We start from the raw sequence: 16,998 nt of genomic DNA on the forward strand, positions 1-16,998 counted from the left end.
GAAAAAGACAAATATACAGAGAACTCTTAAAACTCAACAATAAAAAAAAAAAAATTTAAAAAATGGGCCAAAGACCTTAACAGACACCTCACCAAAAAAAAGACAGATGGCAAATAGCACATGAAAAGATGTTCCACATCACATGCCATCAGAGAAATGCAAATTAAAGCAATAAGATACCACTACACACTAGAATGGCCAAAACCCAGGACACAAACAACAAATGCTTGGCAAAGATGTAGAGAAATAGAAACTGTCCTACATTGCTGATGGGAATGGAAGATAGTACAGACACTTTGGAAGACGGTTTGTTGGTTTCTTACAAAACTAAACATAGTCTTAGGACCCAGCAAGTGGGCTCCTTGGTACTGACACAAGTGAGTTGAAAAATTATGTCCTTACAACAACCTGCACCTGGATGTTTATAGCAGCTTTATTCATAATTGCCAAAACTTGGAAGCAACCCAGATGTCCTTCCATAGGTAAACAGAAAAACTGTGATACATCCAGACAATGAAATTATTCAGTGATAAGAAGAAATGGGTTGTCAAGCCATAAAAAGACATGGAGGAATCCTAAATGCCTATTAGTAAGTGAAAGAAGCCAATCTGAAAAAGCTACATACTGCATGATTTTAGCTCTGTAACATTCTGGAAAAGGCAAAACCATGGGGACAGTAAAAATATGAGTAGTTGCCTGGGACAGGGTGGGGGGCAAAGGGATATATGAATAAGCAGAGTACAGAGGATTTTTAGAGCAGTAAAAATATTCTATATGATAATGATGTACATATGTCAATATACATTTGTCCAAACTCAAGAGAATGTACAAGAGTGACCCTAAAGTAAACCATGGATTTGGGTTATTATAATGTGTCAATGTAGGTTCATTCTTGGGAAAAAATGTACCATTCTGGTGAGTGATGTTGACAGTGGGAGGCCTATGCATGCATGGGCTCACAGGAAATATGGGACATCTCTGTACTTCTCTCTCAATTTTGTTACAAACCTAAAAACTGCTCTTTAAAAAAAAAAAAGGCTTGGGGTGCCTGGGTGGCTCAGTCGTTAAGCGTCTGCCTTCAGCTCAGGTCATGATCTATGGGTCCGGGGATCGAGTCCCGCATCGGGCTCCCTGCTCTGCAGGAAGCCTGCTTCTCCCTCTCCCACTCCCCCAGCTTGTGTTCCCTCTCTGGCTGTGTGTCTCTCTCTGTCAAATAAATAAATAAAATCTTTAAAAAATAAAAAAAGTCTTATTTTTCAAAAAAGGTATGCAGCTTACCCTAAGAATTCACATTTCTGAACATATTTATAAAATGTCAGTAGCTCTGATTCAGCCAAAAAACTTTGAATCAGTAAATAATCACTTTGCATACAAATACAATACAAAAAGATGCTGTGTTAATAAGTTAATGAATTGTCTATCTACATTTAAGGACAATGGCCAATTCTTAGGTGTTTAGTCACAACATAAACACTCATTTCATTGAGTCTAAAACCTTGATGTCATAATGTGCAGATTGTGGCATTTGGGACTGCCATGTGTAAAAATTGAATTTGAAATACCCTTCTCATCCACATATAGTTAAATATTTATCTGATTTCAAGAAATATATCCTTTTCTCCTTTTTGCTTTTGGGAGTGCTGGCCTCTAAAATTTCCTACTTCCTTACATTTTTGTTCAAGTGCCTTGGGCATTTTGGGATTTTGCAAACATGCATAAATATATGATGATCACATGGCCCAGTTGATAGTGTCTAAGAAATATATTTCATTAAAAAATACTTTTATACATTTCATGACACACGTATACATAAGAATCAGTCTGAAGTAGACCTAACATTTAAAAAAAACTGTTAGATAAAAAAGTAAGTTTTAAATATACCTATGTGAATGGACAGAAAAGTTATTTAATATGTTCTATGAAAGGAAAAATAAGAAAATGTAATATAATTAGATTTCAAAACTGCATACACCTTTTTAAAAAAGATTATTCCAATGTCCCTTTCTACATCAATGTAAATATCATAACATTTAGAACAAAGTTCATGACAACATTCCGAAGATTCAAGATAGATTTTGGTTCAGATCTCAATCCCATTACCTACTGGGCCAGTTACTTTATCGTCTCTAAGCCACAGTTTTCTCATTCCTTCCATCTTTCCACCCCTGCCACATCCCAGATAGCCCATATTTATAACAGTGTGTTGTTCTTCTATTTTTTTCTCCATGCTCATAAATCATATATGAGCATATCTAGTGTATGCATATATCTATGCATGGTGTGTATATCCATATATATGCAGTATACAAGACATCTTTTCAGTAAAGAGTCACCCCATGTTTTTTAGTATAATTTTACTTCAGAAAGATACATTCTCTTTTTCTTCTTGATCCATCATATCTATTCGTGCCTCCTTGAGATGGTATTGAAATCATTTTGATTAGGGTTCTATGTGTTCCCCAAACACTCAGACACTCTTTTCCATTCTTTATTGCTATATTCTTGGAGATACAACTCACTTTCCACTTCATGTATCAGAGGCAATTTGATCCAGATGGTATAAATGAGTTTAAGCTTTCAAAATCATATAAACTACATCCGTGGGCACAAAATAACATGAAAATGTATCTTTGAAACCACTGTCAATGATATTTTCAACATCACAGAATATATGAAGACTCAGAAAACTAGTGAATGGCAAACTCTTCCAGTTCTGGAAATCCAATTTTCCAGAGAAAAAAGGCAATATTGACTTGTAGATACACACACGCGCGCGCGCGCACGCATATTCTAATTTTCTACGGTTGTTTTAACAAATAACCACAAACTAGATCACGTTAAATAACAGAATTCTCTTCTGTCACAGTTCTGGCGGCTAGAAATCTGAAGAAAGGGTGTTATCAAGGTTGATTTGTTCTTGCGAACTCAGGAAGAATCACTTCAATGCCCCTCTATCCTAGCTTCGGGTGGTTGCTAGTAATCCTTGGTGCTCCTTGGCTTTATACATACATCACTCCAATCTCTGCCTGCATTGTCATATGGTACTTCCCTTTGTCTGCCTCTGTGTTCCAATATCTCTCTTCTTATAAGACACTAGTCATTGGATTAGGACCACCCCAATTTAATATGGTTTCATCTTAATTTAATTACATCTGTAAAGGCCCTATGTCCAAATAAGACCAATCAAATGCACCAGTACCAAGGGTAAGGGTACTAACTGATCTTTTAGGGCATGCAATTCAACCCACAATATACTGCAATGTAAATTTCAGGCAAATATATAGTACTTTTTTTTTTTAAGATTTATTTATTTATTTGAGAGAGCGAGAATGAGAGAGAGAGAGAGTACATGAGAGGGGGGAGGGTTAGAGGGAGAAGCAGGCTCCTCGCGGAGCAGGGAGCCTGATGCGGGACTCGATCCAGGGACTCCAGGATCATGACCTGAGCCGAAGGCAGTCGCTTAACCAACTGAGCCACCCAGGCGCCCAGTACTTTTTTTAAATAATAGTATGCAAGCACTTAGCAAAAGGGGTGGTGAATAACATTAACAATTTTGTGTTCTTAAATATCAAAACTCATAAAATGGACACATTTCCCTTTCCTGCTTGTTACTATAAAAGATCATGAGCACACCCTGATGAACATTGTTTTAACATACATGTAGCGGAAATTTTCATTTTAAGTGCTTTGAGCAAGAGAAAAAGTGATTACATAACAGGATAATCTAAGTGGATTTTTAGCTGATTGAACAATTATAGAATTCAGTAATCAATACTGAATTTCTGTCATCCTGAGATTAGCTTCTAGTAATGACTTACCAGATTCTTTATTTATCCCAGGATTTGTATCAATGACATGAATGTAGACATAAAAAGAGCAGACATAAAAAAGTAAAATTTTAATGACAAAATCTAAGAAAAAAGCTAACATGATAGGTTAACAGAATACAAATTCAAATTTACCTTAATAGGCTACAACTAATTTTAGTCGTAAGGCTGAGGAGCTAAACGGGCTTAATGAAGAAGATGAAATTATATAGGCAAAATATGAGTTTCTGTTTCTAAAATAAAAAGTCAGTTGCCTATATAGACACTGTATCTATAGCTTTAAAGAGCTGGTTTGATGATATTACCTATAAATGGTTAACCAGATTGTGTTCTTAAATTGCCATTAAATGAGTTTCTGGGTGATGGGGCACCTGGTGGCTCTGTCAGTGAAGCGTCTGCCTTCGGCTCAGGTCATGATCTCCAGGTCCTGGGATGAAGCCCCATGGAGGGGCTCTCTGCTCTCTCTGCTTCTCCCTCTGCCCCTCCGCCTCTCCCCCCCACTCCCCCACCCCCTTGCTTCTGTGCTTGCTCTCTCTGTCTCTCAAGTAAATAAATAAAATCTTTTTTTAAAAAAAATGAGTTTCTGGGTGAGACTTCCCTAAATTAGCCCTAAGTGAGCAGGTAAGATTCCAAAGATAGCAAAAAACTTCCATTACATGTGGTCTGGAGAGAAACAATTTCAGTACAAGGATTTCTGCTTTTACTGACTTTTCCTGGTTAATATGCCAGAGAAGTTGATTTGAAACACAACATTTATGTCGTCAGTTCATAAGGAGAAACATGACAATGAGAAACTTTACCCTGAAGCATATTGTTGCTGGCATCCTGTTCATATCTAAGGCTGCACACAAGTAGAAATATTTCCCATTGTTCAAATACTCTCCTTACACTGATTAGTTGGAAGGAAAGTTTGTTTTCTGGGTCAATGTTATAATATATGAAGACTGTGGGAGCCATGGAATACTTTGACTCCAAAAATTCTGACAGCAGCAAGGATTATATTGAAAACTGGGCAATTCACCTTATACTGTTTGCTGACAAAACCATTAAGCCATTACTCTAGTTGCGGGGAAGAGCCTCTCTTCTACGCTCATCTCTCTCCACCCCCAACTTCAGCCTACTCTCTCCACCCCCAACTTCAGCCTACTATCATTTCTTGTTATCTCTTTGCTCTTTTGTTAAAATTCTTTGGGTTCCATTTCCCTAATCCCTTATATACAGACCTTACTAGTCTAAAGAACTGAGGTCATCTACCAAATACTAATAAATAAAAGGTCATCTACCAAATACTAGTAAGTAAAATTTCTCTAGTATACAATGAAAAGACATAAACTTAATCACCACAAATATACTAGAAATGGTTAATATGCTGATAAAGCTAATGTAAATGGGCTTCATTAATAGAGCCCTATTGATATTTCATTGTTTTACATAAGTATCAGACCAACTATTAGAAAACAATTAATAACTCTAAGGAAAGTAATCTCAATCTAAGGAATCTGCAATCATGACAAATAGAAATAGCAAAAAAAAGGTGTTCAATCTTACAAAGAAAATATTTTAGGAAAAGTGGATAGCAACTTATAAAAACTTAAAAAGCTACTGAATTAAAGTTAGAAATATATTCTCTTTTGGAACAAACAATAGAATCAAGAAAAAAAGAATGTTTTCTGGATATAGATTTTGTTTAATTAAAACGGCTTTCTAACAGTTTGGTTTATCTAGCAATGAACTGCTTAAAAATGTTATGAGTTTGTGAGAGTTAAAGTTTCAATAATGATAAGTTAGCTTGTACTGGGATAACTCTCCCATCGATAAGAATAATAAACCTGAAAAAAAAAAAACCAAACCCACAAATATTTGAAGACATTGGAGAGCTGTCAAAACCTGACCAGAACTATAGGAGATTTGACCAGTAAAAGAAGGGAATTATAATAACTGAGTGAGATGCATGTTAATACAGCCTTTTCCCTGGGGACATTCCCCAGTCCTCAGGTGCAGGGCAGCTAGAACTCAAGTAGATCCCTTTAGTTTTATTGACTTGTGATGTCAGTGAAGAGATTTCAGGCAGCACACTGAGGGTAATATCAGAGAGTAGGTGACAAAGAGGTAAGAACTTTAATACCTGCCTATAAAAAGCCCTAAAATCCTTGGCTGACCATTGAACTATATATGTGCTGGAGATCCTCCAGTGATGCCTGCAGAGAGTAGCAGCTGAAAGGACTGGACAGAGATTTCAGTTGCTGTACAATGCAAGGAAATAGAATTGGAATATGAGGACTGCCAAAGATAGAGGGGCTTGGTAAAACCTTCAGGCATTTGACAGACTAGTCTTAACAAAGTATGAATCAAAGGCTCCAGAAGTTAAAGATGATTTGCCTTCAATTACATGTCAGGGAATAATTGATCCTTTTCAGAGGAAGAAGACAGAAATCAGAAACTCTACAATATATTATCCTTATCATCCTATACACAATGAAAAATTAATATATATTAATATATATCCTAAGAAACAGAAAATTGTGGGTGTCTGTGCTCTGCCAAAAAAAAAAAAAAAAGCAACCTATAGAAATAGATCCCAAGGTGAATCACCTAGTGGCATAGGGGAGTAAACCAGTATTATAAATACGTTTAATAATTTAAAGAAAATGATGGTCAAAATGAATGAACAGGTGTGCAATCTCAGCAGGTACACAGGAACTGTGAAAAAGAACCAAACAGAAATACTAGAACTGAAAGTGTAATATTGGTAAAGGGCTTAACAGCAGATTGAAATAAGGCCGGTATATTATGAAGAGCAATCCATAGAAATTATTCAACTTAAAGAGAAAAAAATTAGAAAAAAGTAAACAAAGTCTTGGTGACCTATGAGGCAATATTAACTAGTCTAACAAACATTTAATTGGATTCACAGAAGGAAAGGAAAGAGCAAGAATGGGCTAAGGAAGTAATTTAAAAATAATGGTTGAAAGTTTACCATGATCAACCCTACATATCTATGACACTAAGAGGACTCTAAGTAGGATAATTACAAAGAAAACCACATATCATAAACTAACTGCAGAAAACCAAAGCTAAAAAATTTCATCTCAAAACCAATAATATGAATCCCATCAGATAAAAATGGAAGTTAAAACTGCAGGGAAGGAAAAAAATCTGTTTGCCCAAAATTCTATATCCAGTGAAGATACCATTAAAATGCACATAAAATAAAAATATTTTAGATTTAAAAAGTTGAGAGAATTTCTCTGTAGCTGTTCTGAACTACAAGAAATACTAAAGGAAATTCTCCAGCCTGAAGTGAGGTAAGTCTCTATCTACAAGAAAAAAATGAAGAACAAAAATTATGTATACGTTGGGTAAATATAAAAGTTATCTTTTTTTCTTCTCTTGATATCTGTAAAAGACAACTAACTGCTTTATCAAAACAACATTTTACTATGTGGTTTATAATTTGTGTGCATTTAAAGCATGAGAGCAATGGCACATAGTACTGAGGAACCAAAAAGTCCTGTCGCAAATTTTTAAATTTTATATGAAGTACAGTATTAACTCTAAGCAGATTGCGGTAATGTAAGAACACCCAGTAAAAAGAAAATACAAAGAGATGTAGCTAAGAAGCAGAGCAACTAAATAGGATTAGTACAAAAAAAAAAAAAATAATAATAATGAATTTGTCATCCCTTGAAGTATTCAAGTAGAAATGTCATCACATCAGGAATCTCAGAAAGATATGGGTTTGAATCATTTTTATTCTCCTCAAAACTTCTGATTTGGGCATAAGACACACTTTCATTAATTTCTTTTCCCGTCCCCCTCAAAGCAGTATGTTTCACAAAACATGTTTTGCTTTTGAACTTTTTGCCATCTTTCATGTGGTATTGTGGATGTTTGCATTCATAAGCTCAATTTCTTGATCACTCTCATGAATTCAGAACAAAGCTAATAAATAGTATTATATTTTGCTGCAGTTTTTGCCAAGTTTATGCTTTCCATATAACTTTCTTTCTGTATTTATGTAATGTCTTGCACAATTATTACTGAGAAATACAATATGAATTTTTTAAATCTATTCTCACTTGCATACTAACAAGTACCATACATACAAAGAAAAAATGGAAAATTCCAGAACTCCACTCCCATATGCCCTCCCCCATCCAAACTTCTCCCATAGTGGAGCACTGCCAAGTACTTTCAGAGCTTAATCTAATTTACTTCTGCCCAGCTCTGATTTTTTTTTACAACGTCAGGGACCTTTTTAGACTCCCCCAGCTCCAGTCAGTGGATTGTGCTTCTCCCCCATGGGCCACCCCAAAGATGAACCCCAGGAGTCTGAAAAAAAGCATTTGTGCTCAACAATTAGAATTAACAAATGGCAGTTTTCCCCCAGGGTCAAAAAACTAGGCAACCCTGCTCCCCTTCCCTTTTTCCTGGACTCCCTCCCTCTAACATCAAATTGGCCTCCTCCAATCCTGTGGAAAAGAAAACAGAATGCCTGGGCCTGCGCCTGAGTGTTTCCAGCTAGCATTGCAATGCCAAGGCCAATTCTCCAGGCCAGGGTCTGGGGGGTGGGGGGAGCAGATGCAAATTAACCGGGCTCTTGCGAAAGTGGTTTCTTTTCCTTTCCTTTCCACGCACAGTCATCTCTGTCAGCAGAACTCCCCACAGGCTGTGGAACCTGCCTCCTTGGTGCGAGGCCCCCGTCGACAGGCCCTCACCTTTCCCTTCACCTCGCACTAGCGCTGCGACAACTTTTCTCTCCGTGTCCCCCTCCGCCTCCTCGCTCGTTCGGACGCCCGCGCCTCCCGGGACAACCGGCCCGCGGCGGCCCAGCGCCCAGCGCGGGGGGCGGGGTCCGAGGCCCGCGCGGCCGCTCGCCCTGGGGGAGGGTCCGGGCGAGTCGGGGCCACGCCCCCGAGCCCCGCACCGCCCCCCCCCTCCGGGCTCTAGTTTGTCTTTAATTTGAAAAGTCCTCCTCTTCCTTCTCTGCTTCCCGCCCCTACTCCTTACTCCGCTCCGCGGGGAAACTTCGACCCCGGGCTTGGCGTCGCGGGCGCGCGGACAGCGGGCCGGGCGGTGAGTGGGGCCGGGCGGCGGGCGAGGAGCGGGGCCCCGGAGGAGGGGCGCGGAGCTGGGTGGTGAGGGGAGGCCGGGAGCTGGCGGGCGCGGGGACGCGCGGCGTCCTGGGCCGGCAGCGGCCCGCCCGCTGTGCCGCGCGCTGCATCCTCGGGTGGTGCCGGAGTTTCGGGGCTCCCGGCGCGCGTCTGTCGGGAGACGCGGCGGGACAGGCGGAGCCTCTTGCCAGCCCCGGGTTGGGGGTCGGGGCCCCCTGGACCTTAACGTGAGCTGCAGCGGCCCCGGAATGAAAGCTTTCTGTTGCAAAGACCGTTCTGCAGGAGCAAAAGTGCGCTCTGGGAGAGTTGGCTGCGCTTCCCGGCCCTCCGCGTCTCCTTCCTAGCGTCTCCTGCGGGAGGAAGGCGCGTTGCTGGGGCCCGCTCTGTCTCGCAGGCCGGGTCCCGCCTGATTGGGCTTCTCGTGCGTCTCTCGCAGGCATTGCCTCGGCGCTGCACTCAGGTGCTCCCACCAGGCTGATTCGCAGGTAAAACGGTTTGTGGTAACTTCGCAGATTGGGCGGGCGGATGGGCGGGGGTTCCTGGAGAGAACTCTTCTCTCATTTTGAAAATGCGGACAAACTGGGGTGATGTCATTTATTTTGGAGTGTACTTGAGATGTTTCTATTAAATAAAACGTTTATGTTTCAAGACTTAGCTTTTTCTTTCATTTATTTTCTGGTATTTTTATCTTCTCTTAGGATCTACAGTTCAGTTGATAAATTTTTAGTTCTATATTGCGTATTTAAAATGTAGCTACCAAAACGAGTACAGATGAAGCTTATTAGGCATTAAGATTGATTTCCCACCATATAAAAAAAAGATTGATTTTCCCACCTACTTAAGAATATGGATTTAATATTTTACTCAATTGTCTTGGTTAATTTTGAAATACTAGCGTCATTTCCATTAGATTTGGGAAAGCCAAGAATGCTCCTCATGACATTCTGTGACATTGTTGTGAATTGTATAGACCAGTGATATCAGGCAAGGGAACACATTAACATTCTGATTAGGAAAAAAAGAAACGAAATTATCTCTTTTTACACATAATGTGATTGTGTATCTTGGATGTCTATAGGAAGCAACTGAAAATATCCTGGGAAAAGAACTTAATGAAGTGTCCAATTGTATCTAACCATAATTAATAGATATCAATAGATGTTACATAAACAAAAAATACAATTGAACAAAATAAACCGTTCAGTTTAGCCTGAAATAACACGAAATTGAAAACTTATTTAAAAAAGGTAAAACTACAGACTTGAAAATACAATGAATGTATAAGTAAGTGCATTAAGATACGTTTTTCTAAAGATATAATTTCTTTAAGAGAATATATAAATTAAATAGATTCCTAACTGAATTTTTTTGTTTCTAAGTCAACTGTTTAGCCCTTGTGGAAAAACAGTAGATATACTTACTACATAATAAAAGCTGTTATCAAGCTATAGTGATTAAAAGACAGTGGAATAGGGCGCCTGGGTGGCTCAGTTGGTTAAGCGACTGCCTTCGGCTCAGGTCATGGTCCAGGGGTCCCGGGATCGAGTCCCGCATCGGGCTCCCTGCTCGGCAGGGAGCCTGCTTCTGCCTCTGACCCTCCCCCCTCTCATGTGCTCTCTCTCTCATTCTCTCTGTCTCAAATAAATAAATAAAATCTTAAAAAAAAAAAAAAAAAAAGACAGTGGAATAGGGAATAGACCAGACAAGTCAATGAAACTGAAGAGACAGATTTAAGAATAAAAGGAATGCTGCCATTTTTTAAACATACATTTTAAATCAGGTGGTGGGGAAGAAATGACATGTAATTGATCATGCTTAAATAATCAGGTGTTTATTTGGGAAAACTAATAATAAAACTGGAACTTTCTTACTCTTAGCACACAAATGTGATCTAGATGACTTATTAATTTTAATATAAAGGTATGAAACCTGAAAGTAAAAGAGGAAAACCTGAATGAATATTTGTGAACATGGCATGTGGGTAAAGTGTTTTTGAGGTTGATAGAAAAACCTATAGCCTCTTTAGGGACATGGTTCTTACTAACAATTCACATTCAGAAAACAAACATATAGGGGAATTGTTAACGGAAAAGGAGCTAGTTATAGTAGTATGCCTAGAACTCTCATTAAGGCTTTTAAAATCAACAATTAATTTGAGGACATAGTTCAAAGCAAGAGACATGCAAATGGAAAGCAGTATACTCAGCCAGGCTAATTATCAGAAAAGTACAATTAAAATAAGAGTTTTTGTGTGTTTTACTGATTTTGAAAGTCTGATAATATTCAGTATTGTTGATAATGAGTTGAGAGAAATACAGTCTAACAAACTCTTAGTGGAAATGTATTGATAAAGCTTTTTTATGGTGGTAGCTATTAAACTTTTCAAATATTCAGTTATTGGAGTTTATCATGCTCTTTTTTTTTTTTTTAAGATTTTATTTATTTGCGAGAGAGAGAATGAGAGACAAAGAGCACGAGAGGGAGGAGGGTCAGAGGGAGAAGCAGACTCCCCGCTGAGCAGGGAGCCCGATGTGGGACTCGATCCCGGGGCCTCCAGGATCATGACCTGAGCCGAAGGCAGTCGCTTAACCGACTGAGCCACCCAGGCGCCCAGAGTTTATCATGCTCTTAAGCATGCAAATAAAAATCTGTGTCAAAGATGGTCACAGTAGTATTGTTTTTTTTTTTGTTTTTTTGGTTTTTTTAAAGATTTTATTTATTTGAGAGAGAGAGTGAGAGAGAGAAAGAGCACAAGAGGGGGGAGCGGGAGAGGGAGAAGCAGACTCCCTGCTGAGCAGGTAGCCCGATGTGGGACTCGATCCCGGGACTCCAGGATCATGACCTGAGCCGAAGGCAGTCGCTTAACCAACTGAGCCACCCAGGCGCCCCACAGTAGTATTGTTTTTAATACAGAAAACTTGGAAATAATTTCATAACCATTGATTGGGATTTGGTTACATAATTTATGGTACATCCAAAGGTGAGATAATGTATAGTTTAAAACATTTGATAGCTCTAAATGTTCTAAAGTGGAAATATGTCCAAAGTATATTATAAGTTGGAACACAAAAAACAAGTTGAAACAGTATATATATAAATAGAATATATATACAGTAACAGCATTTTTGTAAATAATGTAGAACTAGACTGAATTATGTGTATTCATGTTCTCTTAGTTCTATAATGTATGTATGTCTAAGGAAAAAGTGGTGTTACTATAATAGGAAAAATAATAAATAATAAAGATTCTGGAAGTGTATTTAGTAATTTATATAGAATAATTCCTTTCTGGATATATTAGTTGTCATTCAATGTAGAAAAAATATATTTTTTTTCACAAAGCTTTCCATGTTGTTCTCTTCATTTACTTTATTTTTGAATGTCCTTTTTCAGTTTCTTCCTTGAAAATCCCTTCCTTTATCTCCTTCCTTAATATTGAGTGCTATGATGTTTCTTAGAGGCATATAACTGAAAACTTTTGCCTGAGGGATTTCACAGCCTGTTAACTTTCTTACAAACAAAAAATGCAGGAATGTTTATGTTCTTTATGTTTCTCAGCAGCATTGTATTAAAATTAAAATTAACCTTTACAGTATTTCAGGATGAGAGAGAGATGCTTAAAAAGAAAAATAAAATTGAACTACAAAAAGTAGAAAAGAACGTATAGCAAAAATGAAGAAAAAATAAAGGACAGATTTTGGGGAAAAATTCTTAAAGTTCTAATACTATTCATATTAATAAAGAAAATCTAAAAAAAAGACAAATGGAAAAATGGACAAATGACAAACAGTTCATGAGAAAATGGAGTTGCAAATTACTTTTAAATGTAATTAAAAACTCAACTTCCTCATAAGATATGGAAAATATAGTGGTTTTACTTTTCGGATTGGCAATGACAAAAATGTTGATAACACATCATTTAGGACTGTAACACATTTTTGTCTCATGTGAATTGATTCACATCCTTTGGAATACAGTTTGAGAGTATATATCAAAATAAAAATGCACAAAACTTTGATCCAGCAGTTCTGCTTCCAGGAATTTAATACACAGGTACACAAAGAAGTATATGTAAGTCTATTTTAGCATGCTTTTAATTGCAGGTATTTGGAAACTATTTAAATTTTCATCATTGATAGGCCAATTAAAACTGATGATTACCAGACTGGAGCTGGGCAAGGGGATGGGTTAAATATGTGATGGGGATTAAGGAGTGCGCTTGTGATGAGCACAGGGCCATGTATGGGAGTATTGAATAACTATATTGTACACCTGAAACTAATATAACACTATGTTAACTAACTGGAATTTAAATAAAAACTTAAAAAAAATAGGCCAATTAAATAAACTGGTATGGCCATTAAAAAGAATAAGGTTATATGAATTGTAGTCAACATCAAGACATTTTTAACATACGAAGAAACAAAATACAGAAAGGTATGTAGAGGACTGTCATTTGTATTAAAAGACATACTAGTTTGTGTATACTTAGAAAATCTCATGGAAGACAAAAAGTCCATCTGTGGTTGCCTTTTGAAATGAGAAACGGGGATCTAGGTAGGAGGGATTTTTACTTTTCGTGGTATAAATATATGTACTCCTTGACTAGATTAATTCCAGTGTTTGTTTGCAGATAATACCTATTTTAAATATGTTCTTTTAAATGTAAGGTTTCTTATCAAAATGATTTAATTGTAGGTCATATGCCATCCTGTTTTGTTACAGTTTTTAATACTAGAAGACTAGCCAGAAAATGACGCAATAAGGCATTTTCTGGTAATCTTCCAGGTATCATAACTGACATGGTAATGTTTCCTTAAATGTGTTGTATAAATATTATGATATTACTACTCTTCTGATATCTTTGTACTCCAGGTAACAAAGACATTTCCCCCTTAAAAGCTAAAATGGAGAAGCCTAATATTTTCACACAATTGAAACCAATTTAATGTCTAATAAAAGCTATTTATGAACTGTGGCTATCACTTTGCTTCCATTTAAATATTTATTTATTTATTTAATGATTTATTAATTTTGGCTTTGTTTTAAAATAAAAGAATGAGATTAGGAGGCGCCTGGGTGGCTCAGTCAGTTAAGTGTCTGACTCTTGGTTTAGGCTCCAGTTATGATCTCCAGTCATGTGGGCACATGCATAGGAGTGCTGCAGGAAGGGGCTCATGTGGGCACATGCATAGGAGTGCTGCAGGAAGGGGCAGAGGCAGAGGGAGAGAGAGGATCTCAAGCATACTTCCTGCTGAGTACAGATCCCTGTGTGGGGCTCAGTCTCAGGACCCTGAGATCATGACCTGAGCCCAAATCAAGAGTGGGACACTCAATCCACTGAGCCACCCAGGTGTCCTACTTTGCTTCCATTTAATCTCATTCTTTTACTTATTTTTTAAAGATTTATTTATTTATTTGAGAGTGAGAAAGTGTGCACACGAGTCGGGGAAGGTGCAGAGGGAGAGGGAGAGAAGCAGACTCCCCACTGAGCATGCAGAGCCTGCCCTAGGGCTTGAACTCAGAGACCTGAGATCATAACCGGAGCCTAAACCAAGAGTCAGACACTTAACTGACTGAGCCACCCAGGCGCCTCCTAATCTCATTCTTTTATTTTAAAACAAAGCCAAATAACCAACCTCCAAGATTCTTCTCTGCTAAAAAGAAGGAAATATTCCACCACAAACCTTTTGTTTAGAAGAAATCATGGTGTGACCGAAACAAGAAATATGTTTATATAGGTTATGAAAACATAACAGTAAAAATTGATTAGATTTTACCAACATTTTTATTTGTTCCTAGTGAAAACCACAGTTTCTTTGAAGTTTTTTGTAGGTCTGATTTCATGCAAAGATATAATTAAATATATGTTCTACAAATAATCAGTGAAAGATTCTGTGCATCTTCGGGACATTTCTACTGCATATTTTATCCTAAAGTAACAGACCTAGGTTTATCTTGTTAGTGCAAGCCTCTGTAATAGCTTTTTGAGTAGGATAGTTTCTTAATTCTAGCTACGTAACAGCAACCTATTAAGTTGCCAAGGTGTGGAACAGAAAGTGACTGAATTCTTCACAGTCATTGGACTTTAATCCATTCATATTGAGCCCATTCAACTATCCAGTTCCCTAGTAACCAAGAAACCCATAAAACTAATCAACACAATTATACATACTTACAGGAGCCAAGATTTTGGCTTAAAGTCTACAAAGAGAATTGTACTTGGAACTGTGTGTAAAACATTTCAACTTTGGTGAGCTTGAGATCTGAATAGTTATACAAGAATGAGAATGAATCACTTAAAAATTTTACAGCATAGTTTGGATTTCTTTTGAACTTCAGAAGAGATTTACTTGGGTTTACCAATGAGGTTTGAGGAAAAATTTAGGTAGGTATTACATTAGTAAATTGAAGTTTTAATTGAGTTTATTAAGATATAATTCCTTTTGAAGATGAATTTTTACTTGGGAAAGAGATCTGTAGTTATAGATGGTTGGGTGTGTGGTGAAGGGTATATCAGAATCACTTGGGAAATGGTTTCAAGCCTCATACACTTAGAGAAAGAAGTCCCTAGATTTGCGGTTCTTAGAGTGTGATCCTAAATCAGCAATGTCAGCGTCACCTGGTCAGATATGCTATGTGGCGTATTTGGAATAGTTCCAGATTTCTTTTATAAATCCGCTCCTTCCTCCTTTTTTCTCCTTTTTAAGATTTTATTTATTTGAGAGAGAGAAAGGGAGAGTACAGAGGGAGAAGCAGACTCCCCACTGAGCAGAGAGCCCAATGCAGAGAGCCCATCGATCTCATGACCCTGAGATCATGACCTGAGCCGAAGGTAGATGCTTAACCCACTGAGCCACCCAGGAGCCCCCTGCTCCTTCCACCTTGAGAATTACTGTGCTTGATTGCTGAGGTACAGATTTTTGTGTGGGAAGGAACTTTGGAAATCAATTTGTTCAAACTTTCTTTCATGCTTGTATACCTAGCACATTTTATTTGTATGTGTTCTATGTGACTAAAGTTCTCTTTACGAAATATTTGCAGTTTTTTCAGTTTCAATGTGATGAAAATTTTGTAATATTTACAAGAACAAACTGGGCCATATTATTTAATAACATATTTAGCAAATTTGACCTTCTTAAATATTTCTAACAGTATTGGGTTAAGAAGGCAGAGAAATGTCTACATTTATTTTGGAAATGTTAACATCAAATGGTGACTTAATATTTGGAAAATTTTTGTAGGGAAGTTGCATATCCTATTAATAAATCTTTTAAAAATTTCTACTATGTCAAGTAACTTTGAATAGCATTTTAGCAAAAGTTAAAAATCTTTAATGTCATAATCTAAGAATATTTACTTTAAAAATATCCTTAGCAACTCTATCCAGCTAAAAAATCTACACAAAACACTATCATATTCAGCTGTAGAAAGTGTTAATTTTTATTTCAATTTTATTTTCTCAATTGTTTTTGTATTGTTTTAATGTTGGAAGTTTATATGCTCATAAAAGTTTTGAAAAGTTTTCCCAGTAGAAAAGAAATAAAAGATCTGCAAATTTGATTATGTCCCAGATTTTTTGAATCATTTTTTTTTAAGATTTTATTTACTTATTCATGAGAGAAAGACAGAAGAGGCAGAGGGAGAAGCAGGCTCCCAGTGGAGCAGGGAGCCTTCTGCGGGACTCGATCCCAGGACCCCAGGATCATGACCTGAGCCAAAGGCAGACTAATCAACTGAGCCACTCAGGCGCACGGAATCATTCTCTTAGTTGTTTGTCATATGTGCATATGCATTACATGTTTCTATATTTGAATAATTAAATATTCCCAGTAGAAATGTATTTCATCCCTTTACTTAAGTTTTCTTTCTTTCTAATGGCAGTGTTAGGCCTTTATCCAAGGAAGGATACTTTGATCTCTATTTATCTCAGTCATTTCTGCTCAGTTTTGTATGCTGTGCTTACCAAAAGTGTAGCTACCATCTGTCACTGAACACTGCTATTACAGTTATCATTGACTATATATTCCTATGCTGTGCCTTTTATTCCTGTGACC

At 37.5% G+C, this 16,998-nt stretch overlaps 1 protein-coding gene across 3 annotated transcripts in view; it reads left to right on the forward strand.

Moving 5' to 3' along the window:
- Positions 1 to 16,998, forward strand: part of PLSCR4 (phospholipid scramblase 4) — a 128,456-nt gene that overhangs the window by 73,213 nt on the left and 38,245 nt on the right. Inside the window, exons 1-2 of one of the 3 annotated variants that reach the window (XM_064586684.1) lie at positions 8,485 to 8,903; positions 9,378 to 9,426. The exons of 1 other annotated variant lie outside the window; for it this stretch is intronic. The gene's annotated coding sequence lies outside the window, so the exon portion shown is untranslated. Of the gene's footprint in view, positions 1 to 8,484; positions 8,904 to 9,377; positions 9,427 to 16,998 lie in introns of those variants that run through there. One more of the 3 variants, XM_064586690.1, reaches the window with a different exon arrangement.

The sequence above is a fragment of the Mirounga angustirostris genome, unplaced genomic scaffold (genome assembly GCF_029215605.1).
Source record: "Mirounga angustirostris isolate CCGP_5_RB_7025 unplaced genomic scaffold, mMirAng1.0.hap1 SCAF_1, whole genome shotgun sequence".
NCBI classification, from domain to species: domain Eukaryota; kingdom Metazoa; phylum Chordata; class Mammalia; order Carnivora; family Phocidae; genus Mirounga; species Mirounga angustirostris.